Here is a 20,147-nt window from a genome sequence, read left to right as displayed (position 1 = left end):
CTCTACAACAGTTTAGTCAGACCCACTTGGAATATGCGGTACAGTTTTGGTCCCCACCATGCAAGGATGTTGCTAAATTAGAAGGTGTTCAGCGTCGGGCAACGAAAATGATCCCTTCTCAGCAACAAATCCTACGAAGAAAGGCTTACCCTTAACATGTTCTCTTGAGAAACGTCGCCTCCGAGGAAAACTGATCGAATGTTTTAAAATACTTAATGGTTTCACGAATGTAGACAGATCAGCATTGTTTATGATCGATGACACTTTGCGCACGAGGAACAATGGCGTAAAACTCAGATGTAGACAAGTAAATTCAGACTGCACCAAATTTTTCTTCACCAACGTTGCAGTGCGAGAATGGAATAAGCTTCCACCGTCAGTGGTCCAGTGTAACACGATTGACTCCTTCAAAAATAAGCTCGACCGTCACTTCCTTCAACTTAATATCAACTAGAGTAGAAATGCAACGTTTTGGAGTCTTCTGATTAATGTAAAATCACTTAGGTTTGAGGACAGACCACCAAGTCTGGACCATGGGGTCTGTGGTCTGATTTTCTATGTGAAATCCTATGTAACCTCTCTCCCCAAAGGTCAAGATCTTCTCCCTGTAGCGGTTGATGTACTCGGCGGCAATCTTCCTCTGTCCGTGGCCACTGACATGGTGGAAGAGTGTGGCCTGACTACCTCCCAACACAGCCTGCTCGGTGAGTCCCTGGCATGTTAGTCCTGTATATTTAACCCAGTAGCAGCGGGGATCATGATTCTTAATGGTACATATGAGAGGAAGGGACAGGTGTTGGGACTGTGTGGCAGAGCAGAGGGAGGAGAAGGACCCACGAATTGAACACCCAGACTATACGAAATGGTTTTGACTGTACTAGAATTCTTACAGTAGCATCACTGACCCAGCGGCAGCAGCGGGGATCATGTTTCTTAACCCCTTCACTACGGCCGGGCCAAAACAGCACCCCGTTCCGTATCCAGGATCACCGCGCCCTGAATTTCAAATGTCGCTATTGAATCTAACAAGTTTTCAGCCATAAACTCAACATAATCATCATGTATTATGTATGAAAACATGCAGAATTAAATGGTGCACACAGAGAAACATAAATGAATTGATAGTTTTGAGATGTTAGCATAAATATAGAGATAAAATAACTCGTATATTGGCTACAGTGAGCTAGGATGCAGTACGCGTGTCCTCGGATGTGGTACGGGGCACACAAGGATGCAGTATACGCGTCCTCGCGTTGAAGGGGTTAAGTTCAATGAGAGGGTCAGTCAGGTTCTAATGAGTGTTTCTTTAGGTTCATGGTACAGAAGAAGGTCACACTACCACCAGGGTCATAGAACTACTCCTGGAAATGCCCACAACTCAGGAAAGCTTTGTCAAATATGTGTTTCTAGGTTCATACAGAAGAAGGTCACACTACCACAGGGTCATAGAACTACTCCTGGAAATGCCCAAAAACTCCTACGAAAGCTTTGTCAGATATGTGTTTTCTAGGTTCACAGTACAGAAGAAGGGTCAAACTACCACCAGGGTCATAGAACTACTCCTGGAAATGCCCACAACTCCTACGAAAGCCTTGTCAAATATGTGTTCTTGGACTATGAAATGTCTTATAACATGACTCTCAGAGACTCAGTGTGTCTTTGCCGTGTAGCAGCGATGGGCCAAATTTGTTCCATGATATAAACCCCAAAATAGATGATACATAACCTGATCACAAATGCTTTGATATATATTGTGACATGGTTTGTGTAAGGGTGATTTTTCCCATTTTCTCACTTGGGAGGGACCATTAAGAAACATGATCCTGCTGCTGCTGGGTTAAGGGATAAAGGACGTTAGTTAGGCTGTGAAGTAGGTTGTGATACCCTTGCTTGGTGCCCACAGCCACACAACACCGCGCTGAAGGACGCCTCTGCACCCTGTCGTGTGTGTGCAGCTCATGTGTCAGAACCTGGACCTCAGGAAGCTGTGGAGCCTCAGAAGGGGAAGCACTAGGAGCTGTGGGTCTCTCCAGCCTGAGCCTTGAGGTAGTGACATTCCTCAAAGCACACGAGAAATTAGTTCAAAAGTAGTTTGTTCAGAAGCAAAGTAGTTTAGAAATTTGTCTAGATTTTTTTTAAGAGTTCAAAAGATTTTTTTTAGATGTTTGGAAGTTTGTTGAATGACTTTTCCATGTTGTGGTTCTTGGTAAAAGCAGACCAGATTTATCAGTACTGATTATTTGGGACTTTTACGGTTCACAGCAGAATTGTTTCCCCTAAAAGTCATCTCAAAGCCTCCCTTGTTGAAGTGCAGAGATTTTATTCCTTCATATATACATACATGAATTGATGCATACAGTAAGGGTTGTATCATAAGACATTTCGGCGCCCAAGAACACCTATTTGACAAGGCTTTCGTGGGAGTTGTGGGCATTTCCAGGAGTAGTTCTATGACCCTGGTGGTAGTGTGACCCTTCTTCTGTACTGTGAACCTAGAAACACATATTTGACAAGGCTTTCGTAGGAGTTGTGGGCATTTCCAGGAGTAGTTCTATGACCCTGGTGGTAGTGTGACCCTTCTTCTGTACTGTGAACCTAGAAACACATATTTGACAAGGCTTTCGTAGGAGTTGTGGGCATTTCCAGGAGTAGTTTTATGACCCTGGTGGTAGTCTGACCCTTCTTCTGTACTGTGAACCTAGAAACACATATTTGACAAGGCTTTCGTAGGAGTTGTGGGCATTTCCAGGAGTAGTTTTATGACCCTGACCCTTCTTCTGTACTGTGAACCTAGAAACACATATTTGACAAGGCTTTCGTGGGAGTTGTGGGCATTTCCAGGAGTAGTTCTATGACCCTGGTGGTGGTGTGACCCTTCTTCTGTACTGTGAACCTAGAAACACCTATTTGACAAGGCTTTCGTAGGAGTTGTGGGCATTTCCAGGAGTAGTTCTATGACCCTGGTGGTGGTGTGACCCTTCTTCTGTACTGTGAACCTAGAAACACCTATTTGACAAGGCTTTCGTAGGAGTTGTGGGCATTTCCAGGAGTAGTTTTATGACCCTGGTGGTAGTCTGACTCTTCTTCTGTACCATGAACCTCAAGAAGCACTTGTTAGAACCGAGAGAGCCCGGGTTAGATTCCCGGGCGGAGTGGAAAAATTTGGGCGGCTTTTCCAATACCCTACGCCCCTGTCCACCCAGCAGTGTACCAGGTATTAATCGGGGGTTGTGTCCCGTCTCCTGGGGTCTGTTCCCTCCTCCTATAATTCCTTCCCCTTCTGCCTCCCTCCGGCATATGACCACAGATGTTGCGCCGACTAAACCAAACTTTCCTCTGTAAATGCACTAATACTAAAAGACCTATTTCAGATCATTTTGGAGAACTACGCTTTCCCCGGGCACTGATTCTCACACGCCCAACGGAGGTGGTCTTGGAGGCCTGTGCATTGGTGTGGGTGGTGCCGATGCTGTTGATGTTATGGCCGACATTTCCTGGGAGCTGAAGTGCCCTAAGGTTTGTAATGAAGAGTTTTATCCTTGTAGTGACCAATGGATTAGGTGGCTCTGTATCTCTTCAAACCTGGCTGTTATGATTAGCACGGATTTGGCCTTTCTCTGCCTCTGTGGTGGATAGTGGAGTGTTTCCCATGTGGTATTGGTGTGCTGGATATCCCTTCACTGGTAGCCTGGTAACATACACTCCCAGGTCTTTCTCTGCCTCTGTGGTGGATAGTGGAGCGTTTCCCATGTGGTATTGGTGTGCTGGATATCCCTTCACTGGTAGCCTGGTAACATACCCAGGTCTTTCTCTGCCTCTGTGGTGGATAGTGGAGTGTTTCATGTGGTATTGGTGTGCTGGATATCCCTTCACTGGTAGCCTGGTAACATACACCCCAGGTCTTTCTCTGCCTCTGTGGTGGATAGTGGAGTGTTTCCATATGGTATTGGTGTGCTGGATGTCCTTCACTGGTAGCCTGGTAACATACACTCCCAGGTCTTTCTCTGCCTCTGTGGTGGATAGTGGAGCGTTTCCCATGTGGTATTGGTGTGCTGGATATCCCTTCACTGGTAGCCTGGTAACATACACTCCCAGGTCTTTCTCTGCCTCTGTGGTGGATAGTGGAGTGTTTCCCATGTGGTATTGGTGTGCTGAATATCCCTTCACTGGTAGCCTGGTAACATACACTCCCAGGTCTTTCTCTGCCTCTGTGGTGGATAGTGGAGTGTTTCCCATGTGGTATTGGTGTGCTGGATCTCCCTTCACTGGTAGCCTGGTAACATACACTCCCAGGTCTTTCTCTGCCTCTGTGGTGGATAGTGGAGTGTTTCCCATGTGGTATTGGTGTGCTGGATATCCCCTCCCAAGGTGCAGGACTTAAAACTTAATTGAATTGTAGCAGCCACTTTTTGTTCCATTCCTGTTGCTTGATGTCTTCTTATAGGAAATCCACAGTCAAAGGGTTAAATTCAATGTCATTATTTTTGCAGCCAGGAGAAAGCCAGCAATTACAAGAGGTTAATATGCCTTCTCTCTAGGTCATTGGTGTTAAGCTCACCGGGGAGCTGAGCGGTTGGACAACACCCAAAGACATCATCTTGAAGGTCGCTGGAATCTTGACGGTCAAAGGCGGCACCGGGGCAATTGTTGAATATCTGGGGCCTGGCGTGGACTCCATCTCCTGCACCGGCATGGCCACGATATGCAACATGGGCGCCGAGATCGGTAAGGTGTGAAGGGGCTTCGTGGTGCAGTGGTTAGCATGCTCAGCTCACAGCTCACAGCCATGAATTTAGTTGTCTACATTTGAGTTTTACGCCATTGTTCCTCGTTTGCAAAGTGTCATCGATCATAAACAATTTAGTTCTGTCTACATTCGTTAAACCATTAAGTATTTTAAAACATTCGATCAGTTTTCCTCGGAGGCGACGTTTCTCAAGAGAGAACATGTTAAGGGTAGAAAGCCTTTCTTCGTAGGATTTGTTGCGTAAAGAAGAGATCATTTTTTGTTGTTCGACGCGGAACACCTTCTAGTTTAGCAATGTCCTTTGCATGGTGGGGAGACCAATACTGTACCGCATATTCCAAGTGGGGTCTGACTAAACTATTGTAGAGCGGAAGTATTACATCTTTATTCTTGAATAAAAAGTTTATTTTAATGAAGCCCAACATTCTGTTCGCTTTATTTGCTGCATCGATGCATTGATGTAAGAATTTGAGGTTTGACGCGATTTTGACCCCCAGGTCCTTAACGCATTGAACGCTTGTGAATTTAACGCCGCGCATTTCGTAATCGAACTTCTTATTTCTTGTTCCAACTTGAAGGACCTGGCACTTGTCTACGCTAAAGGGCATCTCCCATCTATCCGACCAAGCTGAAATTTTGTGCAAATCCTCTTGGAGGCTTTGCCTGTCTTCGTCAGTGAGAACCGAGTTACCAATCTTTGTGTCGTCTGCAAATTTACTAATGCGATTATTGAGTCCAACATCCACGTCGTTGATGTAAATAATGAAGAGCACTGGGCCAAGGACCCAGCCCTGAGGGACGCCACTATTGACCGGCGCCCACTCTGAGTTAAATCCGTCAATCACTACTCTTTGTTGTCTGTTGCTCAACCAATTCGCGATCCATTGGTTTACTTGACCGTCAATGCCTATTTGCTTTAATTTATAAAGTAATTTATGATGTGGGACTTTATCAAACGCTCTCTGGAAATCAAGATAGACTACGTCCAGTGATTTGGTTACGTCATAAACAGTGAAGAGGTCGTTATAAAAGGTTAATAGGTTTGATAGGCAGGATCTTTTGTTTCGGAAGCCGTATACAGAGTCCCCAATTAATGAGTGGCTTTCAAGGTAACTCACAATTTTGTCTCTAATTATGCCCTCAAGTAGCTTACCTACAATTGAAGTTAGACTAATGGGTCGGTAGTTACCCTGTATTTTTTGGTCTCCTTTCTTAAAAATCGGTGTCACGTTAGCCTTTTTTTAATCCGAAGGGACGATGCCTTGTCGCAAGGACATATTGAATACGGTTGTGAGGGAGGAGAATATTTCGCTCTTTGTTTTTTTAAGCTGTATAGGATATACTTTGTCAGGTCTGGGACTTTTATTTGTTTTTAAGTGATTTGAGGCTTTAAGGACTTCATCAGGTTTTATTTCAAAGTTAGGCAATGCATGCTCGGGACTTACATTAGTACTGGTGTTGGTGGTGGTGGGAGGACTGTTAGTATTAAACACCGAGGAAAAGTAATTATTTAATAGGTTTGCAACGTGTTGGCTGTCAGTCACTAGTGCACCGTCGCTGTTTGTTAAAGGTCCAATACCACTTCTGATCGCCTTTCTGTTGTTTATGTAACTGAAGAAGGATTTCGGATTATTTTTACAGTTGGATGCAATATTTTCTTCATATCTACGCTTTGCCTGATGCACTAGTCTTTTACTCGTCGCCTGGCATCATTGTAAAGTCTAATGTTTTTCGCGTGCTTTGTTCTTTCTTTAACCTGTAAGACAATTTTCTCTCCTTGACTGAGTGTTTAATTTCACTATTAAACCAAGGTGGACTTTTATTAGTGTTAATTCGCTTCTCGCACAAGGGGACAAATGTGTCCTGCTGAGTGAGTAAGTGATTTTTAAAGCTTAGCCAGGCATCCTCTGCATTGCCGTCATCTGATAGTTGCATATCTATTAGTTTTCGTCGGATTTCTACGAAGTTGGCTCTTTTGAAATTGGGCACCTTTACTTTATTTTCAGTCACCGATGTTTGAGCTCTAATGTCAACGCGCACTAATTTATGATCGCAGGAACCGAGGTGTTCTCCTACCGTGACATTACTGACTAGGTTATCTTGGGTCGCTATAACAAGGTCAAGTATGTTATCTTGTCGAGTTGGTTCAGAAACCATTTGGCTCCAGATAATTTTCCTTTATAAATTGATCATTCTTTGGGACTCACCTTCTGTACCTGACAGTGTCGCCCAGTCGATATGGGGGAGGGTAAAGTCTCCTAGTATCAGTGAGTCGCTGTTATTAAGTGACTGCCTTAAGACGCTGTACATTTCAAGATCGGCATCGAGTGATTGCCCCGGAGGCCTGTAAGTGACAGATATATTTAAATTGACTTTTGCAGTGGTTACTCGCACGCACAAATGTTCAACGTTACTGTTTCTTGGTGTTTTGTCAGTGGGTTGCAAATAGCTTTTGACAAAAAGGGCGACACCACCCCCTCTACGGCTTACACGATCATTGTTGAAGAGTCTGTAGCCATCTATGTTGTATTCGGAACTTAAATCAGTATTAGTGGTGTCGATAAATGTTTCGGTTATAGCAATTACGTCAAAGTTTTCTGTCAGAGCAAGACATCGCAGTTCATCAAACTTGTTTCTTAGGCTACGCGCATTGAAACTAAGGACTCTTAGGTTATCTTGAGGCTTGGTAATAGAGGTGGTGGTACTGGAAGGTTCAGTGTTATGAGTTTGTTGTGGTGTATGTGTCTATTTACACGGGCGGGATGGAAGGACGTGGCTGAGAGTCGTTTTTTGTTGTTCGGGCGTTACGTACGGCGTCGTTGAGGAGCCTTCCGAATCTGGCTGCCCCGATGGGGGACAGGTGTATGCCGTCCCTTTGGAAAAGTTTACTCTGGCCGTAGAAATGGTTCCAGGCGTTAAAGAATTCGACGTCAAGCTCTCCGCAGAGAGTCTGCAGGCGGTTGTTGAGGCTGAAGGCCTTACTGTAGAAGTCGCCCTCATCCCATGTCCGTGGTAGAATTCCTGAAATCAAAATATTAGGGGATTTAGAATTATACTGCTGGATGAGTCTTCGTTACTTGCCCAGCAGTTCCTCAGACCGGGTCGTGGTGACGTCGTTTGTACCTGTGTGGAGAACAAAGAGTGAGTCATTAGAGGCCACAGCGTGGTTATGTTAGGATAAGTTTAGGGTATCTTCAAACACTTGATAGCCAGCACTTTACAGTATAAATCATCAAAGAATGACCTCACTTAATTGTATAGAAAGTCTCATTAGTAAGGAAGCATATATGAATTTTCTGAGTCAATCCATATAGTAACTGTTTGAGGGTTTGATAGGTTATGTTAGGTTAAGTTTAGGGTATCTTCAAACACATGATAGCCAACTTTACAGTATAAATCATCAAAGAATGACCTCACTTAGTTGTATAGAAAGTCTCATTAGTAAGGAAGCATATATGAATTTTCTGAGTCAGTCCATATAGTAACTGTTTGGGGTTTTGATAGGTTATGTTAGGTTAAGTTTAGGGTATCTTCAAACACATGATAGCCAGCACTTTACAGTATAAATCATCAAAGAATGACCTCACTTAATTGTATAGAAAGTCTCATTAGTAAGGAAGCATATATGAATTTTCTGAGTCAATCCATATAGTAACTGTTTTTTGTTTTGATAGGTTATGTTAGGTTAAGTTTAGGGTATCTTCAAACACATGATAGCCAGCACTTTACAGTATAAATCAACAAAGAATGACCTCACTTAGTTGTATAGAAAGTCTCATTAGTAAGGAAGCATATATGAATTTTCTGAGTCAAGACCTATAGTAACTGTTTTGGGTTTTGATAGGTTATGTTAGGTTAAGTTTAGGGTATCTTCAAACACATGATAGCCAGCACTTTACAGTATAAATCTACAAAGAATGACCTCACTTAGTTGTATAGAAAGTCTCATTAGTAATGAAGCATATATGAATTTTCTGAGTCAATCCATATTGTAACTGTTTGGGGTGTTGATAGGTTATGTTAGGTTAAGTTTAGGTATCTTCAAACACACGATAGTCAGCACTTTACAGTATCAACAAGGAATGACCTCACTTAGTTGTATTGAAAGTCTCATTAGTAAGTAAGCATATATGAATTTTCTGAGTCAATCCTTTAGTAACTGTTTTGGGGTTTTGATAGGTTATGTTAGGTTAAGTTTAGGGTACCTTCAAACACATAATGGCCAGCACTTTACAATATAAATCAACAAAGAATGACCTCACTTAGTTGCATAGAAAGTGTAATTACTAAGGAAGCATATATGAATTTTCTGAGTCAAGTCCTATAGTAGCTGTTTGGGGTTTTGATAGGTTTTGTTAGGTTAAGTTTAGGGTATCTTCAAACACATGATAGCCAGCACTTTACAGTATATATCAACAAAGAATGACCTCACTTATTTGTATAGAAAGTCTCATTAGTAAGGAAGCATATATGAATTTTCTGAGTCAATCCCTTAAGTAACTGTTTGGGGTTTTGAATGGTTATGTTAGGTTAAGTTTAGGGTATCTTCAAACACATGATAGCCAGCACTTTACAGTATACATCAACAAAGAATGACCTCACTTAGTTGTATAGAAAGTCTCATTAGTAAGGAAGCATATATGAATTTTCTGAGTCTATCCATATAATAACTTATATTTGAGGTTTTGATAGGTTATGTTAGGTTTAGTTTAGGGTATCTTCAAACACATGATAGCCAGCACTTTACAGTATACATCAACAAAGAATGACCTCACTTAGTTGTAAAGAAAGTCTCGTTATTAAGGAAGCATAAATGAATTTTCTGAGTCAATCCATATAGTAACTGTTTGGGGTTTTGATAGGTTATGTTAGGTTTAGTTTAGGGTATCTTCAAACACATGATAGCCAGCACTTTACAGTATACATCAACAAAGAATGACCTCACTTAGTTGTAAAGAAAGTCTCGTTATTAAGGAAGCATAAATGAATTTTCTGAGTCAATCCATATAGTAACTGTTTGGGGTTTTGATAGGATATGTTAAGTTAAGTTTAGGGTATCCTCAAACACATGATAGCCAGCACTTTACAGTATAAATCAACAAAGAATGACGTCACTTAGTTGTATAGAAAGTATCATAAGTAAGGAAGCATATATGAATTTTCTGAGTCAAGACCTATAGTAACTGTTTGGGGTTTTGATAGGTTATATTATGCTAAATTTAGGGTATCTTCAAACACATGATAGCCAGCACTTTACAGTATAAATCAACAAAGAATGACCTCACTTAGTTGTATAGAAAGTCTCGTTATTAAGGAAGCATAAATGAATTTTCTGAGTCAATCTATATAGTAACTGTTTGAGGTTTTGATAGGTTATGTTAGGTTAAGTTTAGGGTATCTTCAAACACATGATAGCCAGCACTTTACAGTATAAATCATCAAAGAATGACCTCACTTAATTGTATAGAAAGTCTCATTAGTAAGGAAGCATATATGAATTTTCTGAGTCAATCCATATAGTAACTGTTTGGGGTTTTGATAGGTTATGTTAGGTTAAGTTTAGGGTATCTTCAAACACATGATAGCCAGCACTTTACAGTATAAATCAACAAAGAATGACCTCACTTAGTTGTATAGAAAGTCTCATTAGTAAGGAAGCATATATGAATTTTCTGAGTCAATCCATATAGTAACTGTTTGGTTTTTGTCAGGTTTTGTTAAGTTTAGGGTATCTTCAACCTCCCTTCCTAGCCCATTCCCTTGAGGTCATTTCCAGCAATATTTATTAAGCAAGAGAGCTTGTAATATGGCCATAGCTTGCTTGTGCTTCTAAATTGTATGCCTTTTCATTTTTTCTTCCTTCTTTTCTGTTTAATCTCTTTCCCTTCCTCCTCTTCCTTATCTCTCTTCCTCATCCTCCTCCTCTCCCTTCCTTCCTCCTACTCCTCCTCCTGAGAGAGCCCGGGTTCGATTCCTGGGCAGAGCGGAAAAATTTGGGCGGCTTTTCCGATACCCTACGCCCCTTGCCACCCAGCAGTGAATGGGTACCAGGTATTAATCGGGGGTTGTGTCCCGTCTCCTGGGGTCTGTTCCCTTCTCCTATAATTCCTTCTCCTTCTGTCTCTCTTCGGCATATGACCGCAGATGTTGTGTCCCGTCTCCTGGGGTCTGTTCCCTTCTCCTATAATTCCTTCCCCTCCCGTCCCTCTCCGTCATATGACCACAGATGTTGTGTCCTGTCTCCTGGGGTCTGTTCCCTTCTCCTATAATTCCTTCCCCTTCTGTCTCTCTCCGGCATATGACCACAGATGTTGTGTCCCGTCTCCTGGGGTCTGTTCCCTTCTCCTATAATTCCTTCCCCTCCCGTCCCTCTCCGGCATATGACCACAGATGTTGTGTCCCGTCTCCTGGGGTCTGTTCCCTTCTCCTATAATTCCTTCCCCTCCTGTCTCTCTCCGGCATATGACCACAGATGTTGTGTCCCGTCTCCTGGGGTCTGTTCCCTTCTATAATTCCTTCCCGTTCTGTCTCTCTCCGGCATATGACCACAGATGTTGTGTCCCGTCTCCTGGGGTCTGTTCCCTTCTCCTATAATTCCTTCCCCTTCTGTCTCTCTCCGGCATATGACCACAGATGTTGTGTCCCGTCTCCTGGGGTCTGTTCCCTTCTCCTATAATTCCTTCCCCTTCCGTCTCTCTCCGGCATATGACCACAGATGTTGTGCTGCCCACTAAACAAAACTTTCCAACTGTTCCCTTCTCCTATAATTCTTTCCCCTCCTGTTCCTCTCCAGCACATGACCACAGATGTTGCGCTGCCCATTAAACCAAACTTTCCAACTGTTCCCTTCTCCTCTTCCTCTTCCTGTAGTATGTTGATTTGCCTGCATGAATCTCGCTACTGTAAGACCTGCATATAAGATTTGGTTTGGCATGTTGGTAAATAGTCTGATGTCCTTCCTCTGTACCATACCTTCTCCCTCACTATGCTGGGTCTCTCTCTCTCTCTCTCTCTCTCTCTCTCTCTCTCTCTCTCTCTCTCTCTCTCTCCCCCCCCCCCCCCCACCACCACCATGCAAAGGATATTGCTAAATTAGAAGGTGTTCAGCGTCGGGCAACGAAAATGATCCCTTCCTTGCGCAACAAATCCTACGAAGAAAGGCTTTCTACCCTTAACATGTTCTCTCTTGAGAAACGTCGCCTCCGAGGAAAACTGATCGAATGTTTTAAAATACTTAATGGTTTCACGAATGTAGACAGATCAACATTGTTTATGATCGATGACACTTTGCGCACAAGGAACAATGGCGTAAAACTCAGATGTAGACAAGTAAATTCAGGCTGCACCAAATTTTTCTTCACCAACGTTGTAGTGCGAGAATGGAATAAGCTCCCATCATCAGTGGTCCAGTGTAACACGATTGACTCCTTCAAAAATAAGCTCGACCGTCACTTCCTTCAACTTAATATCAACTAGAGTAGAAATGCAACGTTTTGGAGTCTTCTGATTAATGTAAAATCACTTAGGTTTAAGGACAGACCACCAAGTCTGGACCATGGGGTCTGTGTGGTCTGATTTTCTATGTAAATCTATGTAAATCTCTCTCTCTCTCTCTCTCTCTCTCTCTCTCTCTCTCTCTCTCTCTCTCTGTGGTGGATAGTGGAGTGTTTCCCATGTGGTATTGGTGTGCTGGATATCCCTTCACTGGTAGCCTGGTAACATACACTCCCAGGTCTTTCTCTGCCTCTGTGGTGGATAGTGGAGTGTTTCCCATGTGGTATTGGTGTGCTGGATATCCCTTCACTGGTAGCCTGGTAACATACACTCCCAGGTCTTTCTCTGCCTCTGTGGTGGGTAGTGGAGTGCTTCACATGTGGTATTGGTGTGCTGGGTATCCCCTCCCAAGGTGCAAGATATTAGATTTTTCTTCATTGAATTCTAGCAGACACTTTTTGATCCATTGCTGTAGCTTGGAGATGTTGTCTTGAAGGAAATCTGCAGTCAAGGGGTTAAGTATATATTGGTGGGCTTTGTGTTGTAGTACATTATATCTATCTATCTATATGAGAGAGAGAGAGAGAGAGAGAGAGAGAGAGAGAGAGAGAGAGAGAGAGAGAGAGAGAGAGAGAGAGAGAGATTTGTGACTGACTCTCTCTCTCTCTCATGTTATAATAATATCTGTCTCATACTATAACAATATAATTCTTTCCTTAGGTAACTTACTTAATTAATAATGTCTTGTGCTTTACCTGTTTATTTGAGCATTTGTGTGTGTGTGTGTGTGTGTAAGGCTGTCAGTTCTACTCTAAATGTATGTTTCTCTCTCTCTCTCTCTCTCTCTCTCTCTCTCTCTCTCTCTCTCTCTCATTCCTTCCTCTCTCCCTCTCCTACTTACTCTTCCTCCTCCGTTCATCAAATTTATACCCATTTCCTTCCTTCCTTTTCTCTCCTTCCTTAAATCTCTCTCTTCCATTTCATTCCATTAATAAAAATTTGTATTCACAGATTCGGAGGAAGAAGAAGAGGAGGAAGAGATAACAAGAGGAACAGAAGAAGAAGAAGAAGTAATCTCTCTCTCTCTCTCACACACACACACACACACACACACACACAGTAAAACACACAATTTCTTCTTAATTTCAAAAACTTTATTAATATATATTTTGACAACGTTCAATCAGGTTCCACAGACTGGCTCCTCCCCGAACCCTTCTGTGGGGGCATAATTTGAGCCCCATAGAAGGCCGGGGGAAGATCTCGCCTATGGAACCTTATACACAGACATACATATATACACACAGAGAGTACCTCCTCTCTCTCTTTCCTCCTCTTGATGTGGCAGTGTCAGGAGAAGAGATCACCTGGGAGACTGAACAAGTCCTGGAGATGTTCAAGTATATATATATATATATATATATATATATATATATATATATATATATATATATATATATATATATATATATATCTCTATATATATATATATCACCTCACCACAGCCCACAGGACCCCACAGGATGTCCTACCACAGTATGTTGACAATCCCCACAGACACATACCCCCCAGCCACATAAAAGGACCCCCCCCCCCCTCTCTGTCTCAGGTCACAAGGTCAACAGGATGTCACCCTACAGACACATGCCCTCTTAGACAGCAACCCAACCCACACCATAGATAGCCACATGACCTCCCCTGTGTGTGTGTGTGTGTGTGTGTGTGTGTGTGTGTGCTGTTCATAAATAAAGATGGACTTGTGGTGTGTTATTATTGTTATTCCAATGGGTTTGAAGAGAGAGAGAGTGAGAGAGAGAGAGAGAGAGAGAGAGAGAGAGAGAGAGAGAGAGAGAGAGAGAGAGAGAGAGAAGGAAATAAAGCAGATGTAAAAGGGAGAGAGAAAATGCTATGGATTAGAAGGAAGACGATAATGCGGCTGAAGGGAGAGGAGATGAAAGAAGGGAGAGAGCAAAGAAAGAGGGAGGGAGAGAAAATAAATAATGGAACAAGAGAGAAAGACTGGAAAGGAAGGGAGAGGGAGGGACAGGAGTCTTGCCCTTACAACATTTATCTGGACCTCTGCAGACTGGGAACTTAGGGGAGAGGGAGAGGAAGGGAGGGAAGGAGAGGGAGGGACAGGAGTCTTGCCCATACAACAATTATCTGGACCTCCACAGACTGGGAACTTGGGGACAGGTGGAGAGGAAGGAGAGGGAGGGACAGGAGTCTTGCCCATACAACAATTATCTGGACCTCCACAGACTGGGAACTTGGGGGAGAGGGAGAGGAAGGGAGGGAAGGAGAGGGAGGGACAGGAGTCTTGCCCATACAACATTTATCTGGACCTCCACAGACTGGGAACTTGGGGGAGAGGGAGAGGAAGGGAGGGAAGGAGAGGGAGGGACAGGAGTCTTGCCCATACAACAATTATCTGGACCCCCGCAGACTGGGAACTTGGGGGAGAGGGAGAGGAAGGGAGGGAAGGACAGGAAGGGAAGGGAAGGGAGGGAAGGGAAGGAAGGAAGGGAAGGGAAAGGAAGGAAGGAAGGGAAGGGAAAGAAAAGGAAGGGAAGGGAGAGGTCCATGGTCGCTTTGTCCCCTCGCTGAAGGTAAAGACGACTTGAATCAGAAAGAAAGGAAGGTTGCTTGGACTCGGGACTTCCTTCAGCTATTTCTTGGACTATGATGGACTGTAGGGGCTGACTCTGGGGTCTTCTGAGATGGTCTTCCTTCCTTCCTTTGGTTCTTCCTTTCGACATTTTCCGGAGCTGTGGACAAACAGACTCATTAGCATCCTGTTGTTGTTGTTGTTGTTGTTATTTCCCTTCCTTTTCTTTCCTTTCCCTTCCTTTCCCTTACCTTCCCTTCCCCTCCCCTCCCTTCCCTTCCCTTCCCTTCCTTCCTTTCCCTTCCCTTCCTTTCCATTTCCTTTCTTTCCCTTCCCTTCCCTTCCATTACCTTTCTTTCCCTTCCTTCCTTTCCTTCCTCCTTCCTTCCCTTCCTTCCTTTCCTTCCTTCCTTCCTTCCTTTCCCTTCCTTCCTTTCCTTCCTTCCCTTCCCTCCTTCCTTCCCTTCCCTTCCTTTCCATTTCATTTCTTTCCCTTCCCTTCCCTTCATATCCGTTCATTTCCATTCCTTCCTTTCCCTTCCCTTCCCTTCCCTTCCCTTCCTTCCTTTCCCTTCCCTTCCTTTCCATTTCCTTTCTTTCCCTTCCCTTCCCTTCTTATCCCTTCCTTTTCCTTCCCTTCCCTTCCTTCCTTTCCCTTCCTATTCTTTCCTCCACCCCTGACAGTCTGCCCCGAGCTGCCCCGTCCATTCCAAGTCCCCCCCGGCAGGATGGATCTTTCAGCGTAAAATTCAAACTACCGTTTCCGAGCATCCTATTTCATCCTTAACACATTTCCTAGCTGTTTTAGGCTGTGGATCATTGCCTCAGTGCACAGGGGAGTAACACACACACACACACACACACACACACACACACACACACATGGATTGGAGTAAAACAGGAAATTCTATGAGAAGAAATGTATTTACCAGTGGCGAATCTTTAAAATTTGGCACCTGGGGCAGTACAGTGATTTGGTGATCATATAGTCCTCGGTAAAAGTAGCATCAAATGTCAGGCCGTGGAACACCAGCGACCTCAAAGGTGTGTACTTTATAGGAACAGCGCAGCTAAAATCACACTTTGACTCAACTGGAGAAATTTTGGCGCGCCAAAAACCGCGCGCCCGGGGCCTTGGCTCCCCCAATACTTGGCTGCTGGTATTTACACGTCTATTACATCACGCTGTTGGAAACCCAATGAATCAATTTACTGTTTGTACAGCTTCTTAACACACACACACACACACACACACACACACACACACACATGCACACACACTCATACAGATGGACACACACACACACACACACACACACACACAGCTTCAGAAAATGCAAATAAACACACACACAGTCAGATTGAAACACACACACACACACACACAGCTTCAGAAAATGCAAATAAACACACACACAGTCAGATTGAAACACACACACACACACACACAGCTTCAGAAAATGCAAATAAACACACACACACAGTCAGATTGAAACACACACACACACACACACACACACAGCTTCAGAAAATGCAAATAAACACACACACACAGTCAGATTGAAACACACACACACACACACACACACACACACACACAGATGAAAAGTAAGGATTGAAAATTCCGCAAAGGCAGATTACATTGGACTCAAGAGTTTCTTCGCTGGGGTAGATTGGACTGATATGAAGAGGAGGATTAATATTGAATTTAAAGACAAGACCAAATAAGAATAACAGAGACAAATATAAAAAAAGAAAGAAATGAATATGTGAAAATAAGGAGAGAAGAGGAAGCTAAATTTGAAAGAAGATTAGTTTTTAGTTGTGAGGAAGAACCAAAAATGTTTTACAAATTCATAAATGGAAGGGAAGGGAAGGGAGGGAGGGAAAGGAAGGGAAGGAAGGAAGGAAGGGGAAGGTTAATGAAGGTAAGGAAAGGGAAAAGAAGGAAGGGAGAGAAAGGAAAGGAAAGAAAAGGAAGGGAAGGGAAAGGAAGGTAGGAAGGAAGGAAAGGAAAGGAAAGGAAGGGCAGGAAGGAAGGAAGGGGAAGGTTAATGAAGGTAAGGAAAGGGAAGGGAAGGGAAGGGAAAGGGAAAGGAAAGAAAAGGAAGGGAAGGGAAAGGAAGGTAGGAAGGAGGGAAAGGAAACGAAAAGGAAAGAAGGAAATTATAGAAAGGAAGGAAGGGAAAGGAAAGGAAAGGAAAGGAAGGAAGGAAGGAAGGGAAAGGAAAGGAAGGAAGGGAAGGAAAAGGAAGTTAGAAATAAATGCAGGAGCGGAAACACTTAAAGAAAAAAGTGTATTCTACGAGAAGGACGAAGAAATTCCAGAAATATTAAAATAAAAATGTTCATAAAGTGTTTACGAAAGAGACCGACTTTGACAGGGGCTCGAAAACCATACTGAAGAGAAGCTAAATTATGTAAAGGCTGAGAAAGGGGAACTGTCGAGGCTGATGGAGACTTTAGATGGAAGGAAAGCCATAGGGATCACATCTCCGGGCAAGTCTTAAAAGTATATAACTAATTTTTTTTATTTATTTATTTTTTTACAGCTAAGGAGACAGCTCAAGGGCACAAAGAATAAAAAAAGCCCGCTACTCACTGCTCCCGAACAGAGGTTAAAGGAGTGTCCAAAATGAGAGGTCAATTTCGGGAGGAGAGGTGTCCTGATACCCTCCTCTTGAAAGAGTTCAAGTCGTAGGCAGGAGGAAATACAGATGAAGTAAGATTGTTCCAGAGTTTACCAGCGTGAGGGATGAAAGAGTGAAGATGCTGGTTAACTCTTGCATAAGGGGTTTGGACAGTATAGGGATGAGCATGAGTAGAAAGTTGTGGAGTATATGTTACCAGGCTACCAGTGAAGGGATATCCAGCACACCAATACCACATGGGAAACACTCCACTATCCACCACAGGGGCAGAGAAAGACCTGGGAGTGTATGTTACCAGGCTACCAGTGAAGGGATATCCAGCACACCAATACCACATGGGAAACACTCCACTATCCACCACAGAGAAAGACCTGGGAGTGTATGTTACCAGGCTACCAGTGAAGGGATATCCAGCACACCAATACCACATGGGAAACACTCCACTATCCACCACAGAGGCAGAGAAAGACCTGGGAGTGTATGTTACCAGGCTACCAGTGAAGGGATATCCAGCACACCAATACCACATGGGAAACACTCCACTATCCACCACAGGGGCAGAGAAAGACCTGGGAGTGTATGTTACCAGGCTACCAGTGAAGGGATATCCAGCACACCAATACCACATGGGAAACACTCCACTATCCACCACAGAGGCAGAGAAAGACCTGGGAGTGTATGTTACCAGGCTACCAGTGAAGGGATATCCAGCACACCAATACCACATGGGAAACACTCCACTATCCACCACAGAGGCAGAGAAAGACCTGGGAGTGTATGTTACCAGGCTACCAGTAAAGGGATATCCAGCACACCAATACCACATGGGAAACACTCCACTATCCACCACAGAGGCAGAGAAAGACCTGGGAGTGTATGTTACCAGGCTACCAGTGAAGGGATATCCAGCACACCAATACCACATGGGAAACACTCCACTATCCACCACAGAGGCAGAGAAAGACCTGGGAGTGTATGTTACCAGGCTACCAGTAAAGGGATATTCAGCACACCAATACCACATGGGAAACACTCCACTATCCATCACAGAGGCAGAGAAAGACCTGGGAGTGTATGTTACCAGGCTACCAGTGAAGGGATATCCAGCACACCAATACCACATGGGAAACACTCCACTATCCACCACAGAGAAAGACCTGGGAGTGTATGTTACCAGGCTACCAGTGAAGGGATATCCAGCACACCAATACCACATGGGAAACACTCCACTATCCACCACAGAGGCAGAGAAAGACCTGGGAGTGTATGTTACCAGGCTACCAGTGAAGGGATATCCCCATGTGGTATTGGTGTGCATTGCACCTAACACCATTTATAACTTCAGGAAACGCAAAACTAACAAAACATTATGAGTCAAAAAAGTGGTTGTCTGAAATCTCCACCTAAATTTAACTGTTTTTCTAAGTAACTACAAGTGCTACTACAAACCCGAAGCCACCACAAAAAAACTACAACTCCTCCACTACAACTCCCACTAAAGACTTTACTCCTAACACAACCTACAACTGCACAATCACTGGAAATGTAAATACTATTGATGAAAAAAATGTACTTCCGAGATATTTCCCCCAAATTTAACTGCATTTTTCTAATTAACTACAACCACTACAATAGAATACAAACCATCACAAAAAACTACAACTTCTCCACTACAACTCCCACTAAAGACATTGCTCCTAAAACCAACTATAACTCCAGGAGAAGCAAAACTAACAAATCATTATAGGCAAAAAGAGTGGTTGTCAAGAATCTCCCCTTAACTTTAATGGCATTTTTCTAAGTAACTACAACAACGACAATAAAATACAAACCACCACAAAAAACTTCAACTCCTTCACTACAAGACCCACTAAAGACTGTACTCCTAACACAATCTACATCTTCACAATCACTGAAAATGTAAACACTATTGATGAAAAAAAGTAGTTCTGAGATACTTTCCCCTAAATTCAACCGCATTTTTTCTAAGTAAGTACAAGAGCTACAACCAATCCAAAACCACCACAAAACACTACAACTCCTCCACAATAACCCCCACTAAAAACATTGCTCCTAACACCACCTACAACACCAGGAGAAGCAAAACTATCACAACATTATAGGTGAATGAAGTGGTTGTCAGGTATCTTCCCTTTACTTTAACTGCATTTTTCTAAGTAACTACAACCACTACAATAGAATGTAAACAACCACAAAAAACTACAACTCCACCACTACAACTTCCATTTAAGAGATTGCACCAAACACCAATAATAACTCCAGGAAGAGCAAAACTACCGAAACATTGTGAGATATCTTTCATTAACTTCAACTGCATTTTTCTAAGTAACTACAAGTACTACTATAAATCTGAAGCCACCACAAGACACTACAAATCCTCCACTACAAGTAACACATAAAACATTGCATCTAACCCCAATTATAACTTCAGAAAACACAAAACAAACAAATCATTATAGGTGAAAAAAGTAGTTGCCAGGTATCTTCCCATAAGTTCAACTGCATTTTTCTAAGTAACTACAACCACTACAATAGAATGCAAAGCACCACAAAAGAACTACAACTCCTCCACTACATTATCTACTTAAGACATTGCTTCTAACACCACTTATAACTTCACAATCAC

At 43.1% G+C, this 20,147-nt stretch overlaps 2 long non-coding RNA genes across 3 annotated transcripts in view; one reads left to right on the top strand and one right to left on the bottom strand.

Moving 5' to 3' along the window:
* The first annotated feature begins 1,962 nt into the window (after nucleotides 1–1,962).
* LOC126991745 (uncharacterized) lies at nucleotides 1,963–12,628 on the top strand. Of its 2 annotated transcripts, none has more exons than XR_007745802.1 (3): nucleotides 1,963–2,046; nucleotides 3,372–3,708; nucleotides 3,997–4,360. It is a non-coding gene; the product is annotated as an uncharacterized LOC126991745 (long non-coding RNA). The 2 variants fall into 2 exon arrangements; XR_007745803.1 differs by lacking the exon at nucleotides 1,963–2,046 and adding an exon at nucleotides 12,480–12,628 and having other exon boundaries at nucleotides 3,330–3,708; nucleotides 3,997–4,293.
* A 1,599-nt stretch (nucleotides 12,629–14,227) lies between these two features.
* LOC126991744 (uncharacterized) overlaps nucleotides 14,228–20,147 on the bottom strand; it is a 9,551-nt gene continuing 3,631 nt past the window's right edge. Inside the window, exons 2-3 of the long non-coding RNA XR_007745801.1 lie at nucleotides 14,495–15,009; nucleotides 14,228–14,410 (exon numbers count right to left, since the gene is read on the bottom strand). This is a non-coding gene — a long non-coding RNA (uncharacterized LOC126991744). The remainder of the gene's footprint in view (nucleotides 14,411–14,494; nucleotides 15,010–20,147) is intronic.

Source organism: Eriocheir sinensis, unplaced genomic scaffold (genome assembly GCF_024679095.1).
Source record: "Eriocheir sinensis breed Jianghai 21 unplaced genomic scaffold, ASM2467909v1 Scaffold33, whole genome shotgun sequence".
NCBI classification, from domain to species: domain Eukaryota; kingdom Metazoa; phylum Arthropoda; class Malacostraca; order Decapoda; family Varunidae; genus Eriocheir; species Eriocheir sinensis.
Note: the sequence above shows the minus strand (reverse complement) of the source record. Positions and strands in the feature narration are given on the sequence as shown.